Genomic DNA, 16,209 nt, shown 5'->3' with positions numbered 1-16,209 from the left:
GACAATAAACTGGGCCACATTTGTTTTCTGGGAACTTGAAGTTGGGGTGCAGAGGTCTTGGGACAGTCAGTGGTGAATGGAGTCGGAAGGTTCATGGTGTGGTCCCTGGGCTGGCGGAGAAAGCAGGGGGGCTCAGGGAGAAGCAGGGGGGAGATAGGCCACATGGGACCAGAAGGAAGGTAGGGGGAGGTGGAGGGACAGGAAGCCTGGTCCCCATTTCCATGAAACTTTGGTGAGCTTTATCTTCTGTCCTTGAATACAGTGGAACCTCTGTCTCTCTATGATGGGGCCCTCACTTTTGCTTAAGAAAGTCTGATGGGGATTCTGTTCTTTTTAACCAGACACTGTTGATTACAGGACTCTCTTTGGGAGAGAGGACAGGCCAAACATCTCAGTTTCCATGGCAAAGTGCCCAACTGGAGGGCACCCCACTGGGACCCCCAGCGCTGCCATGTACCCCTCCACTCATGCCCGTGCATCTGCCCTCTGGGGTCTCATGGAGGGCTCCGCCATGATAGCACTAGCTCTTTAGATCTAGCTTCTGCCCTAAATCAGAGAGACAATTGGTATCTGACAGAAGGGGTATGATGGTCACTGACATTCGTTTCTGAACATACTAGAAGCTCTACCTTAGGAAGAGGGCCACATCACTCATCACGAAGATGATTTCTCTAAACTAGGTTTGAATGTTCTTATTTTTGCTTTCGTATAGGGCTGATCAAGAAACAGACACCTGAAGAGAATGTTTGCACCTTCTTTTAAACTCTCGTTGAAAGCACTGTCTTTTAAATAGCTTCTATGTAGAGTACTATGTGATGAAGTCCTTTAAAATTCACTGATAGATACACATTATGAAGAGCATTTCATGAGAGAAACTTCTAAAATCTGATCTTTTCTCTTCTTGCCATGACTGCCAGGGTGCTCACACCACTTGCAGACAGTTCCTGATGGTACCCATGTCTCTCTGAAAGCATTCAGAGAATGCTGGAAGGAATGTGCTTTGCAACCTGAATTAATGAAGGTTAAGACTTGATGCCCTTAGAACCGAGAGACTGCTGTCTCCAAGTGGGGGTTTCTTTTTTTTTTTTAAGTTTTTATTTATTTTTGACACAGAGAGAGCAAGTGTGAGTTGGGGAGGGGCAGAGAGAGAGAGAGGGAGACACAGAATCTGAAACAGGTTCCAGGCTCCAAGCTGTCAGCACAGAGCCTGACACGGGGCTCGAACTCATGAACCGTGAGATCATGACCCGGGCTGAAGTCAGAAGCTTAACCGACTGAGCCACCCAGGTGCCCCCCAAGTAGGGGTTTCAACATGATCTTTTGGAAGTGGGAAGAAAATACCAGAACTGCAGTTTGCATGTTAATTTATTTAAAAACTAGAGCCAGTTTCATCTTTACTAATAGTTAATATGGATTGACATACTGGTGACCTGTCATACGTCAGGCAGTCATGGGATGTGGAGGGGCCAAGGTAGATGGAGGGAGTAGTGCAGTCCCACAAGGCAATGGGGTTAATGATGGTGTCTGGTCTCCTCTGTCATTTCTGGTTATATATTTCCAGTTTATACATAGCTGTTGAGGGATCTATGGATTATGCCATTTAGTTTTGTTTTCAGTAAACTTTTAATTGAAGTATAATCTATACGCAGAAAAGTGTATAAATCATAAGGATACAGATCAATGGATCTTTGGGAAGTGAGCCCATGCATATAAACAGCACCCAGAATAAGAAACATAAAATTACCAGCATTCTAGAGGCCATTTTTTATGCCTCCTTCTTTTTTATTTATTTACCACTTTTTAAAAGTAGGCTCCATGCCCAGTGCAGAACCCAACGTGGGGCTTGAACTCATGACCCTGAAATCAAGACCTGAGCTCAGATCAGGAGCTGCACACTTAATGGACTGAGCCACCCAGGCTCCCCTATGCCTCCCCCTAGTCACTCCCTGGCCCTGGTAACACCTATCCTGATTTTAACAACTGCGTATTAGTTTTGCATGTGCTTGAACTTTGCGTAAATGAAATAATATATTCAAATTCTTCTATTCGGCATTACATTTGTGAGGCTTCTTCATGTCACGCTGTTTTTCTTTATTTTTCTTTATTTGCTTATTTACTTCTTTTGTCAAATTGTTTTGATAGTTCATTCTTGCTGCTGTATAAATTCCATTGCATACATATATCTATTCACCCATTAATGGACATTTCTGGTGATCCCAGTTTGGGCTATAATGAGTAGGGCTGCCAAGAACACTGTATATGTTCCTTTATGAGAAAGTCCTGTTTCAACTAATGTAACCCTCACAAAGTGAGCGATGGCTTTAAAATTTTCTGTAAAGACGCCATGGATTGAAAATAATCCTCATGAATGCAAGCACAAGCAAATAGCTAGAAAATGGCAAGCCTGATACTTCTCCACATAGAAAGTTTTGGGTCAATGGTGATGGTTCAGTTAGATCCGATGTGAAATTAGACTAAAAACAAAAAAGAAGAAGTATGAAGAAGCCTTTGCTGAGCAGATTTTCACATGTGACCATGAATGATAAGCCTTGGCATCTTCACTAATGAGTGTAAAATGTCTGCAGTGAGTGAGTGTGCACATCATCAGTGACACACCACCAGATATTTTTGATTCTCTACTTGGGCACATGACAAGACTGACTTCTTGGCCTGGTTGGAGTTAAGTGTGGCCATTTGACTTGTGTTGGCTATTGAAATATGAGCAGACGTGACCTCCAAACAGAAGCCTTAAGAACCAGTGTGTGATTCATGATGTTCTTTTTTCATTTTGCCACAAGGGCTGAGAATGTTCTGGAAAGAAGTGGCTTGGTCAGTCTGGATCCCAGAGTGGCAGCGTTGTGGCCCAGAGCCCACAGCTGACCTGTGATGTGCCTGTGGCATACAATGAGTCAGCATTGCTTTAAGCTGCCAACATTGGGAATATTTGTTATCACAGCCTAACGTAACCTCTCCTTACTAATACAGAAATCATCTTAAAAATGAAGACCCACAACTCAAAGACAAATCTGTAATTTCTTTTTCTCAGTGATGTCTGAAGTTATGTGGTACTCCCTCTGGTTCTTTACACAACATTCTGATACTTTATGACAACTATTTAGATGCTTCTTTTGAGATTTTGTTACTTAATCATGAAAGTTTAAAAGCCACACGCCATCAAGGAAATGCTTGTTCCACCTCGGGCAAAATGGATGAAATAATCCACAGAAACCAACCCAGGGACAAACTAAAATGCATTCCTTTGTCAGTAAATGTGGTTGGAAGGTGCAGAGAGAACGTGGCTATAGATGTGAACTGACAAGTATTAGAATGCTCTGAGAGAAAGTGCAGTGGTTCCCAGCATGCCTCAGTCTGTGGTGTGTGCTAGATCAGGGTTTCAGTGATGAGATACACAAAGAGTTAATTTTTTTTTAAAGAGGTGTACCAAGAAGGTATCATTTCAACAGCCAATGACTGTTTTGAGGTGCCTGGGTGGCTCAGCTTGGTTGAGTGTCCGACTCTTGATTTCAGCTCAGGTCATGATCCCAGGGTTGTGGGATTGAGTCCTGTGTTGGGATCTGTGCTGAGCATGGAGCCTATTTGGGATTCTCTCTCTCTCTCTCTCTCTCTCTCTCTTACTCTCTCTCTCTCACTCTCTCTCCCTCTCACCCCCTCCCCGACTCATGCTCTTGCTCTCTCTAAAACAATTTAAAAAAATAAAAATAAGAAAAGCATTGTTTTCTGGGAAAACAGTAGAACTGTAACTACCGATAGAATGGATTCTTTAGCTGCAACACAGGATTCCAGATTAAAGTTATAGAGAGAGCTCCAAACATGCAATTGACTCAAAGCTTAGCTGTTGGAGCAAAGAAGTCAGAGGCCAGAAGTGCACAAAATGATACAGAATGCCATTGATGTGGTTCATATTATAAAAAGATCTTTAACATATTGTAGAGTCATTAGAGTATTTTGCAATGAGGGCATAGAGATTTGATTATTTTGTAACGAGATGCCAAGGTTTGATGGTTATCTTGTGGCAAAATACTTTAATGAGATGGGGAACTTCAAGATGAGTTATGCATTTTTCTTCTGTAGAAAAAGAAGTGTTTCAACCTTGCCTACTATTTTTGTAATGACAACCGGCTGTCAATACAAGGCGATACAACCAAAAATGTTAAAATAAACTTTAAATTTTGAATAAATTTTAGATTTACAGCAGAATTTCAAAGATAGTACAGAGCATCCTGGCATTCCACTTTCCCAGTCTCCTGTAATATAACTTCTTACAGAACCTAGGTACATTTGTCAAAACTAAAAAATTAACACTGGTGCACGACTATTAACAAAATGCCAGACTTCATTAGGATTTTGCCGGTTTGTCTAATGTCTTTTTTTCTGTTCTAGACTTCAATCCAGGATACTACATTGCTTTTGGGTAACAGATATTTAAAAATTTGTTTTAAATATTTATTTTTGAGAGCAAGAGAGAAAAAGTGTGAGCAGGGAATGGACAGAGAGAGAGGGAGACACAGAATCTGAAGCAGGCTCCAGGCTCTGAGCAGTCAGAACAGAGCCCGGTCCAGGGCTTAAACCCATGAGACATGAGATCATGACCTGAGCCAAAGTTGGACACCCACTCAACTGAGCCACCCAGGCACTCCTTGGGTAACAGATATTTAAAAAGTAATGTGTGTATGTGTGTGTGTGCACACACACATACATTTTGTTTGTCCTCACAGGGCCTTCTTTCCTTTGTTTATGTGTCTTCTCTGACCTTTTTTTTTTTTTTTAAGAGAAAGCATGAGAATGTTTTTAATTTAATTTAATTTAATTATTTTATTTTAGAGAGAGGATGAGTGGGGAAGAAAGGCAGAGGGAGAGACAGAGAAAGAGAGAGATAGGGAGGGAGGAAGGGAGAGAGAGAGAGAGAGTGAGAGAGAGAGAGAGAGAGAGAGAGAGAGAGAGAGAGAGAGAGAGAGAGAGAATCCCAAGCAGGCTCCATGCTCAGTGTGGAGCCCAGCGTGGGGCTCAATTCCCTGGGATCATGACCTGAGCTGAAATCAAGAGTTGGATGCTCAACCAATGGAGACACCCAGGTGCCCCTCTTCTGTCTCTTTTAAGGACTCCTCTCATTGTATTTAGGGTCCATCCAGCAATCCATGATGGTCTCACCTCAATATCCTTAGCTTAATTACATCTGCAAAGACCTTTTGTTTGACATGCAATGAGTGGAAGATAAACTGCTTCCTGGAAGAAACTAGTGCTATGGAGAGAGCATTTAAAAAATATTTGCAAATATTTCCATCGTTCTGTGATTTGGGGGATAGAAAGTAATGTACACATATCACGTGCAGCACCTATGTCAACTTTAAAAACTTGAAAACAGAATTTTCTAACCTGTTTTTTTAAAAAAAATCTTTCGAACACAGTGTTTCAGAACCTATTTGCTAAAAATATAAAAATGTAACACCTTTTGATTAGTTTGCAAGAGCCGCTGATTGACATCAGGGAGGCTGGAAATTTGCTTGCTGAATTTCAACAAAAACCTTTGCATAATTGGTGGATGAGAATGAAAAATAATGGTAAGGATTTAGTAAGCACAGCCAGGATGGTTGTTTTCCCACTTGGATCAATGCATTGTTTCATGGAATCTGGTTTTTTCCCCCAGCCACAACAGCAATTAAAATCAAGTATCACAATGATCTGAATTAAGAACCAGACCTTTGAGCTGCTGTTTCATAAAGCTTTGCCTTTTAAAAATGAACCGTTCCCAATCCCATGCTGTCATTAAAATGTTTAGTGAGAGCGAGAATGCTTTGATCTGTTAATAAATACAATGTACTTCCATAATTTAAAATACTTTCTCTTATTTTTAATCATGCATGCGATGTGTTAGTGCAGCAGCGAGCGCAGGCACGTGCTCTTTAAAAGAACTGGTCAGGGTGGCTGGATAGTGATAGGCGAGGAGCCAGTCTTTGGGGATGCTGAGAAGGGGGTAGCTCTGTGGAGGCTTGGGGGTGCTGCCTGGAACAGAAGGGATCAGAGCCGCCAGGCTCCCATGGCATGAGCCAGACATCAGGCTCTGTGCCAACGAGGCAAGTTGGATGGTCATGCGAGCGGTGGCCCAATGTCACTCCAGGTTCAGGGGAAGGAGAGGAGTCTGGAATAGGCCAGTCGCTCTAAAACAATGTCTGGAGAAATCCTTTGTGCACTTATGTACCTATCGAGTCGCGGTCTTTCCTAACCCCACCTTTCAGAGCTAGTCTGGATGTGGGATTCCCTGGGGTTTTGGCCTCAGCACCGCATGCCTTCTCTGGACCCTGGAACCTCAGGCTGCTTGTCTTGTGTTGCCTCTGCCCAGGCCAAGCAAGCCCCTGCCTCACTCTGGAAGTCCTCTCCTGTGGCACTTCACATTGTCTGCAGGGGGTTCTATCATTTGGGGCTATGCCTTGCTCCCTTTTGCCTGCAGTAGATTGAATGGTATCTCTCTTTTTAAAATTTTTTAAATGTTTGTTTATTTTTCAGAGAGAGAGAGAGAAAGACACAGGATCCAAAGCAGGCTCCAGGCTCTGAGCCATCAGCACAGAGCCCGATGCAGCGCTTGAACTCACAAGCCACAAAATCATGACCTGAGCCGAAGTTGGACGCTTAACCGACTGAGCCACCCAGGTGCCCCAAATGGTAGGTCTTAAAAAGATATATCTACATATCCTAGAACTTGTGCGTGTGACCTTACTTGGAAAATGTGCCTTTGAAGATGTAATAAAGCCAAGGATCTTGAGGTGAGATCATCCTGAGTTCCCCGGGCAGTGGTAATTTAAGGTAACCCCAGGAAACCAGGACACTCACAACTTTTTAGTCCCAGCATGGACCTCTGGAAAATCTTCTCTGGCCTCCCCAGTCTGGGTTCTAGACCCTCCTTTGGGTTTTTGACCCATCTCTGTGCCAGGCTTCTTCAACTGGGATTTGTTCCTGTGTATTAGAATACATCTGGTCTACCTGGTGAGCTGTTTCTTTGCTAGAGTCACAAGCCATGCCATTCTTATCGGCCATTATTCTCTACCCAGAAGGAAGTCCAGTGTATGAGGACAATACCTTATGTTTGTTGAGAATTTACCAAGTGAAAGGCATTACTAGGAGCAGTGAACACAATAGCTCAGGGATTCCTTGCATCATCCTTACATGGAAGGTACCATTGTTAGTTCTGTTATATGGATGAAGGTCACTGAGGCTTGGAGAGGTGATGTGACCTGCCGCAGGTTCACACCACTAGTAAACAGAGTCAGGATTTGAACTCAGATCTTTGGCTCCAAAGCTTGCATTCTTCACTTCTACTGCCTCACTTAGTAGGTGCTCAGTAAAGATTTGTCAAAGAAAAAAAAAAAGAATGATCTTTTCCTTAGGGCAGGATGCAGGCCTCGCTCATCTGGGATCTGGTACTTTACGGCAGCGTCTTGGTCAGGGGGCCTATGCAAGGGGCCATGTTGCACACAAGTCTAGCAAATGAGCGGCCTGGCTTCATAGCCCAGAGCAGAGGAATCTATCCAAGCTGGGAAGGGCTGCAAGTAGTGTCACGCTGTGACATCTGGAAGCTTAATGGAAAGGGGCTGGGCGGGTGATGACTCTGGAATTTAGAGCAAGTCAAGGAACCCCCACCGCTGCCAGCCCCAGGGGAATGCTGGGTAGCGCCTCACTTCAGCAATCCATGCTCACTGGCCAGCCGCACTTGACTACCTCTGGATATTCCCTTGGTGTATGTGTGTGTGTGTCTTGAGGGGGGTGTAGTGAGAGAGGATAGATAGGAGGGTGTGGTATAATTCAGACGGTTTTCATTTATTTATTTAACATTTTTTAACGTTTATTTTTGAGAGAGAAAGAGAGAAATTGAATGTGAGCAGGGGAGGGGTCAAGAGAGAGACACATACACACAGAATCTGAAGCAGGCTCCAGGCTCTGAGCTGTTAGCACAGAGCCTGACACAGGGCTCGAACTCACAAACCGTGAGATCATGACCTGAGCTGAATTCAGATGCTCACCTGACTGAGCCACCCAGGTGCCTCCGTTTCAGACGATTTTTAAAAATCAAAAAGGGTTAAAATCAAAGTAATATTTTGGTGCCTACAGGGGGTAAACTTCCATTATCTCAAAAATTTCCTTTTGAGCAAACGCCTGTTGCTGACAATTCTGAATAAATGAGGTGTTACCGTACTAATATTGTCAATAATGACAAACATTAGCAGAATTATTTTCAGGCTACAAGACTTTCATTCATTCATTCATTCATTCATTCATTCATTCATTCATTCATTCATTCACTGGTCCCAGTATCATCAGATGGGAATGTTGACAGCTGTAAGATTTTGCGTACCAAATAAGTGGCTTGAACCTAGCCGATGTTTCTTATTAATGAACACGAGATTTTAAGGTAGGAGGGCCCGGGGTGGATTTGGTATTCCCGAGGATTCACGTTCTTTCCTTTCTCTTCTGCCATCCTCAGCTGACTGGGACGTCTCCACCCGTGGTTACCAGTTGTCATATGCAAACGCCTCACTTCCCAAAGCAGCCTGGAAAGCATGAGAAGGAAGAAAGGCCCCGGACAAAGAGAGCCCTGTTCCTGAACCTCCCTCCTTTCCTCGGGCATGGAAACCTTTCCCAGAACCCCCGGTGACTTTCCCTTAAATCTCATTGGTTAGACCTGGGTCACGTGCCCACCCCATTCGCGATAAAGGGGAACAGGGTCAGCGTGACTTATTTAGAGCAATCAGGCACCATTGTTGCCGGCGGAACTTGGGGTCTGTTACCAAGAGAGAAGGCAGAGTGGCCATCGGGTTGGCTGTGTTCATTCATTCTACAAACATCTTTCCTGTGCCTCTTCTAAGGGCAAGGGCTACGCAATGATTGAATGGAGTTCTGGTGACTGTCCCCTATTATCTCCGAGTTATAGAGGAGCACACTGGCTCAGACTGCTGAACTGACTGCCCAAAGCTTCCATCCAGTGAGGGCCAATTCAGAATTCGACCCCACCTCGTTCTGAAGTCCATACTCTTTCTACCACATGGAGCTGCCTCTTTGCGCTGACTTTTCTGGGGCAGCCCTGAGTGTGGAGCCCAGACCCTCCCTGGCAGGATGCTAACAAGGCTGTGGGGTTTTTTTTGTTTGTTTTATTTTTTAATAGTTTATTGCCAAGTTGGGTTCCATATAACACCCAGTGCTCTTCCCCACAAGTGCTCCTCTCCATGACCATCATCCTCCTTCCCCTTTCTCCCTCAATAGGGCTGTGTTTTATGCCCTGGTCTCTTGCCAGCAGGTGCTGCCCTGTCCGTCCTGACATTCATGGAGTCCCAGGATGCTCCTGAGGGATGCAGATGAAAGGTGCCCGCTCTCTAACAAGCAGTCAGGCTCCCTGCAGATGGGCCCAGATGGTGGCGTTATCTGAGCAGGGGGATGGAGACAGGGGAGGGGTGTGGGGACAGGGTGGGGGCCGGGCTTCTTCAGCCAAGTGTTCAGATGGAGGGACGGTGCCGTGTAGGTTCAAAGCTGCCGGCCTGTGACAGGTTTGGCCAAAGGTGACACCGTTGCCCCAACCCTGACACTTAACTTTGCCCCTGGATCAGGGAGCAGTGCCTGGTAAGTAGTGGTCCAGTCCCTGAACTTAGTGGAGCTTCTGGGAGATGCTGGACATGGAGCCGGGGACGGGAGCAGTCCTGGCTGGGTCTTCACCTTTGGGCGTCGACCCCGGCTGCAGAGCTGAGGTCAGGCTCAGGGGGCATTCTGCTCCTGGAAGCTCTTAGGTGGCTCTCTCACTGGTACCCCTCACCACCCACCCTTCATGCCACATGAGGCAGTAAGAGTAGGGTGCAGTCAAGAGTCACCACCGATGAGCTGTGCAACTTTAAGCAAGTCATTCAACCTCTCTGTTGCCAAGTTTTCTCACCTGTAAAACGAGACTAATAAGGGTGCCAATGCCATGGGATTGTTTTGAGGATTGCAATAGTTAATGTGTAAAATGCTTGGCTCAGTGCTTGGCGCATGGTGAGTGCTCTGTGGGCATCAGCTGGCATTACTATCACCGCCGCCCCCTCCGCACTGGGTTGAGTCTCACTAGTTCGTTCAACCCAGATGTCAGCCGGATGCCGCCTTGCTCTTTTTTTAAAAAATGTTTTATTTATTTGAGAGAGAGAGAGAGAGAGAGAGAGAGAGAGAGAGAGAGAGCGCGTGCGAGCATGGGAGGGGCAGAGAGAGACAGAGGATCCGAAGCAGGCTCTGTGCTGACAGCAGTGAGCCTGAAGCATGGAGTTCGAACTCATGAACTGCGAGACCATGACCCGAGCTGAGGTCGGAGGCTCAACCGACTGAGCTGCCCAGGCACCCCATGGATGCCTCCTTGCTCTTGCATTTGCATTAAAACTGGGGCAATCCTCCCAATTCCTATGGCTGGTGGAGGCCTGTGCCTTTTCTGGGACTGCTGCAAGATCAGGGGGTGGCGCGTCCTGGAGGTCTTTGGTCACCCCCACTTGGCTGAAGAATTCAGGTGGTTTTTACAACACATCCAGCCTCACCAAGCATTTCAGGAGAGAGAGAGAGATGGGAGTAGGGATGCCGCGAGTCCTGGCTGGCCAGGTGGTACCGTCTTACTGCCCCTCCTCCCACCTTTCCAGTCCCCTCCCCCCCGCCCCCTCTCCACTCTGCTCAGCAGAGATGCTTCTCTCTGAGTCATATCAGGAGCTACCGTTTGCCAAGCACTGGTTTTGGGCCAGGAGCCATTCTAAGCCTTTGCAGTCACCTCATTTAAACCTCATGCGGTGTCTGTGAGCATATGCTTTTACTATCCCCACTTTGGGGGACAAGAAAACGGGCTACACCCTCAGCCCAGGCAGTGGGGCCCCGAGCCAGGGGTCCACCATCCGCCACACTGCTCGGCTTTTCTGGAAACCCTAGCTCTGGGCTCCAGGTCTGAGCTGATACCTGTGTGAGCAGTCTGACTTGTCCCGTTGCGCTTGTCTGTCTGTACCCACAGGAAGGGGGGCAGGTGCGTGGGAAAGAGGACGCGCTTTGGTGCTGCTCAGACAGGAGTTCCAGGTCTGACTCCTGCGCCACTCGCTTCGCCTTGCTGAGCCTCGTGTTCCCCTCCTATGAAATGGCTTAACGACAGTACACATGCTGTTGGGAGGGTCCATGGTGGTCCGTGTGAGTGGCCACATAATCAGCCTCTCTGTCCTCAACGCCCAGCCCCAGTGACCCTGGAGAGGGCGTGTTGGGTCACATTTCCGTGTCTCCAGCGGTGGCTTCTGTCTGTACAGCTGGCCTATACAGCCTATCTTGTTCTATCCCTTTCTTGTTTCTGTCTCTGGCTGGGTCCTCTCTCACAGTGAACTCCCGTCTCTCTGTCTTTGGGGTCTCCAGGGGTAGAGGGGTTACTCTCCCCAGGGCCTCCTGACCCCCCAGAAGCCAGCTCTAGGGCAGAAGGAACAGACTTATGGGAGCAGACAACCTTTAAGGGGATGGGCGTACCTCGCCCAGCTGGAGAGTGCCCGGCCCGGCCCGCTGCAGGCCGAGGGGACACGGGCAGGTGATCCAGGGATGGGCTGTGGCAGGCATCTTCTGGTGGCGTGAGAGGCAAGGCTCCTGTGCTCACAATTGGCCCAGTTCCCGCTGTTGGCCCCGCGGCCACCTCCCTGAGCAGAGACACGGAGTCAGAGGAGGACCGCGCAGGGTGTCCTGGGTCCCAGCCCCAGAGGCCCATGCAGCTTTCTTGAGTCTCCCATCAGGGTGGTCCCTGACCCTCCCCCAGCCCTCTCTGCTTCCCCCCAGCCGCGCCCCCCCCCCCCGTCGTCTCTCCCTTCCTCTGGCCTCGCAGTCTTCGCCTCTCCCATCCCCAGCCACCAGAACACGCGGACAGCTGCTTCTCTGGGAGGTGTGAAGACAGGGCTGGCAACTATAGAGCTGAGGAGGGTGCAGAGCCAGGAGCCTGGGTGGGGGCGTTCGGGCTGGAGAAAGGGGGTGTCCTGGCACACAACCCTGGCAAGAGCTGTGGGGTCCCGGAAGGTCAGCTCTGGGACGGCACTGAGGTCTGCAGGGAGCTGGAGGCAGGATGGAGAGGGGATGAGGTTCCGAGGATGGTGCGTGTGCGTGCACGTGTACGTGCGCACGCGCATGCGCGTATGTAGGTGGTGGGGGTGTCTGTGGGGTGGGGGTGGGTGGGGGCATGTGGGATGGGGGTGGGGATGGGGGTGGATGGGAGTGAACCCTGCAGGTTCTCAGGACAGAAGAGCTTGCTTCTCTGGGTCTTGTTCCTGTTCACTCTAGCCCAACTGGGGCCTGGGCACTAACACAGGGGGCCGTAGCAGATGGCCCAGGAGCCCGATTCCTGGGAGGCGTGGCAGGAGAGGCCCGCAGGCCTTACTGAGCCGTCAGTGACACCGCGGGGCTGTGGAAGAAAACTGGGAGGCAGTAAGCAGGAGTGAGATTCATGGGTCTCTTGCTCTCCAGTGCCCTGACCATGCAAAACAGCACTGAAGGTGGCCCGGGGGTCAAGGGATCAGAGTCATCTTGGACTCTTCAGTGCCTGGGAGCTCACAGCTCACAGATGCAGCTCATTCTGTTTTTGGAAACCAGCATCTCCTAGAAAGGACAGACAAGGTGACAGACTCCTATTAATCCCTCAAAACCCAGCTCAGATGTACCTTCATGGGAAGCCCTTCACAGCTCTCTACTTAGAGACCTGTCATGGCACCAAGCCCCGCATTTGGTAATACTGCTGTACCTTTGTGTATTTTATACAAAACGTTGATCTCCTTGGGGGTAGGGCAAATATGTGACTTATCTGTGTCCCCAGGGTTCAGCATGGAGGGACCCAGAGTGGGTTCTGAGTCACATGGACCCTTGGGTCACTCAGATGGGGCCTGAGGGGTGGGGGTGTGTGAGCAGTCTGCTTCAAGCCCAGGAGTCCCTAGGGCTCCAGGTCTTGGTTAGTCAGTTGATGAGCACGGTGGACTGAGGGCCCATTCTCGGTACAGCTTATCCAGGGATCCTGGGATGGAGAACAGCATGAGGGTGCTGGGAACCCCCTTCTGAAGGGAGACATGGCCTTGACAGGAGACCCTTCAGTCTGAGCAGGACAAAAATGGCCCATAGGCAGAGTGTGTCCCCTCACTCTCCAAGCTGGCTTGTCACCATAAGCCTGGATGATGTTTGTCTGTCCTTCTTTAATTCAGTTCTAAAGTGATTGCTCCACCCCCAATTCTGTATCTAATGAACCTGACATTCAGAGAAAATGTCTTTGGGAAAGGTCACCAGAGGGAGGTGGCATTCTCGCTGACAGCACTTGTCCTTCCGGCACGGGCAGGCTCTCCTTCAAGACAAGGGCCGTGCTCCTGTCCCCTCCCCCCAGCTGCCTCTGTTCCATAAACTCTTCTAGAAAGACACAGCTCCGGACCTACCTTGTGTGTCTGTTCGTGGTCCCTGCTGGCCATTGAGACACAGGGATGACTCCGATCCCAGCCCTACCTGGCAGGGCACCTGGGAGGGCGGATCCTGGACACAGCTGCCCTCAAGGCAAGGCTCAGGGGTGGATACAGATGAGGCGGGCAAGGGAGGCACAACCTCGTGGTGAGAAGTCACGTGCTCTGTGCTCTGAAGTTTGGCCTCACTCCTGAGGAAAATGGTGAGTGACTGAGGAGTTTAGGCTGGGAGGGGCCCCTGAGTGGCTCGGGACTCCAGCTTCTGAGTCTGGATTTCAGCTCAGGTCATGATCTCACAGTTCGTGAGTTCAAGCCCTGAGCCAGGCTCTTGCGCTGACAGTGCAGAGCCTGCTTGGGATTCTCTCTCTCTCTGCCCCTCCCCTGCTCATGCTCTCTTTCTCTCTCTCCAAATAAATAAATATATAAAAATTTAAAAAAAAGAGCGAAGGCAGGGAGACACTGGTCATGTCTGTGTCACAGGAGGACTGCTTGGGTGGGGGATGGGTACGGGGGGAGGTGAGAGGTGATGGGGGCCGGAGCTAGGGCAGCAGGTGGGTTTGCTGGACTTGGCTGGGTCAGGACAGAGGGAGCAAGGGAAGCCAGAGCCGCCGCCCCCCCTGTGGGGACTAAGTGAGGTGAGACGCTCTGTGTGGAGATAAGAGGGGCAGGTGCTATGAACATGCTGAGCGTGAGGCGCCTGGGAGGTGGGCGGGTCCGGAAGGCAGCTGGAAAGGGGATCCGGGGCTCGAGGCAGAGTATGTGCCGGGAGAGGAGCCTGGGCAGACACCTGCGGCTGCCTGGTAACCGAGACTGTGGTTGGGGACGCAGTGTGCGGGGACAGCGTGTAGATGGAGCAGGAGAGAGGGCCTGGGACCGCTCCGTCAGGGATGCCGACAACGTTGAGAGGCAGGCAGGAAGAGAGGACACACAGGGTCTCTGATGCAGTCCCCAGAAGAGGAGGCTTCAAATGGGCAGTGGCACCGGGGCTGCCGCCTCCTCAGCCCTCTGCAGAAGCACTTCCTCTTCTCATTTTTAGTGACAGTAGCAAAACGACTTGTCCGGGGCAGTGTGGGATTCAGACTTGGGTCCTCTCAGCCACATGACTCTTCTTCCCACTGAGGCTGGCTGCCTGCAGGCTAGTCTTCCGTCTGGGGCCGCTCGAGGAGGCCCGTCCTCCCAAGGCTGAGACATGTCTGGTCCTGCTGCCATCGCCCATGTTCCTGGGGAGGTACCACCATTCTGCCCCAACCTTATACCGACTTCACTGCTTGGGACCATGTCTTCTGCCTCACTTTCCTTGCTTTGCCCTCTAATTCCCAGAGGGACTGACGACCATCCTAATAATTGCCAACATTTCCACAGAGCTTCCTATGTTCTAGGCTCTCTCTACATCAATTCGTTTAATCCTCATAGCAACCCTTGAGGTGGCTATTCTTATCCCCCATTTTACAGATGGATAAACTGAGGCATTGAAAGTTTAAATGTCTTGCCCAACCTTGCACAGCTGACAAGTTTCAAGGATTCAAACCCCAGCAGCATATGCTCTTAACTACGACTACAAGCCTGTCCTCCTAGCCCATGGCCCTCTCTTCTTTCTTTCACTATTTTTTTTTAAAGTTTATGTATTTATTCTGAGAGAGAGAGAGAGAGCAAGCATGAATAGGGGAGGGACAGCCAAGCAGGCTCCCCACTGTCAGCACAGAGCCTGCTGCAGGGCTCGATCTCAAGATCCCTGAGATCATGACCTGAGCCGAAATCAAGAGTCAGACGCTTAATTGACTGAGCCACCCAGGCGCCCTTCCCTTTTTGAAAGTTCTTCTTTAGATCCTATTTCCTTCTGTGAGCGTAGCGTACAGATTACTCAGCACCACAAGGTGGACAGCGCCTGCCATTGTGCTCCTGTTGGTGATGGTGGTGCTGGGGACAGCTTCAGGATGACAGGCTGCCTGGCTTGTCTCAGAAGGTCATGCCTGACTCCCCTTTGGGCATCATGGTAGTCTTTGCGGATTGGTGCCCGAGGATTTGCCTTGCAGCCATCAGCTCTTGGTGTTCCTAGAGAGTTAAAGAGGCAGTTACAGGGCCCAGAATTTGTTGTCAGATGGCCGTGGTTCAAGTCTGTGGGAACTGGGGCACATGGCTTAAATCGGTCATGCCTCTGGTTCCTCACTAGTAAAATAAGCACTGTGCTCACCCTCTGCCCTGAACACACAGGATGGTGCAACGTTTGGCTGGTGTGTTTAGAGGTTGTTAACCCAAGCGCGACTCCCAGGCTCTAGGAGACTGTATGGCTAGGAATGTGAGTGGCCCCGATATTCAGGAAGGGTTTCAATCCTGGCTTTGTGTTTCAACCTCACGTCCTCGCTCAGCCTCCGTTACCTCGTTTATGACAAGAGGGTCATGGTAGTGCCTACCTCGTGGTGTAGTGAAGCAATGGCTCTTTTCAAACCACGGCTGTGTACAGACCCTTCCTTCTTTTGGGAAAGAGACATCATTTTTGGAGCGACACGTCCTGATGTGTAGTAATATGACTTGATGGCTGTTTTTGGAGTGCAGATTGCCTGCCCACTCCATCCAAGGGCATGCTCTCCACGGGTGGTGTGTGACCTTGCCTGATCCATTGTAGCAGGTGCTGCTGGAGCCCTGCCCAACATCCCAGCAGTCAGCGCTGTCCTCCTGCAGGGTCCCGCAGCCCTCTGACGGAGGCCTCGATCTTGCTTTGCACCAGGTGCGGGTTGGAGCCAATGCCCCTGCG

This window comes from Suricata suricatta, chromosome 8 (genome assembly GCF_006229205.1).
Source record: "Suricata suricatta isolate VVHF042 chromosome 8, meerkat_22Aug2017_6uvM2_HiC, whole genome shotgun sequence".
Classification (NCBI taxonomy): Eukaryota; Metazoa; Chordata; class Mammalia; order Carnivora; family Herpestidae; genus Suricata; species Suricata suricatta.
This window is presented reverse-complemented; position numbering follows the sequence as displayed.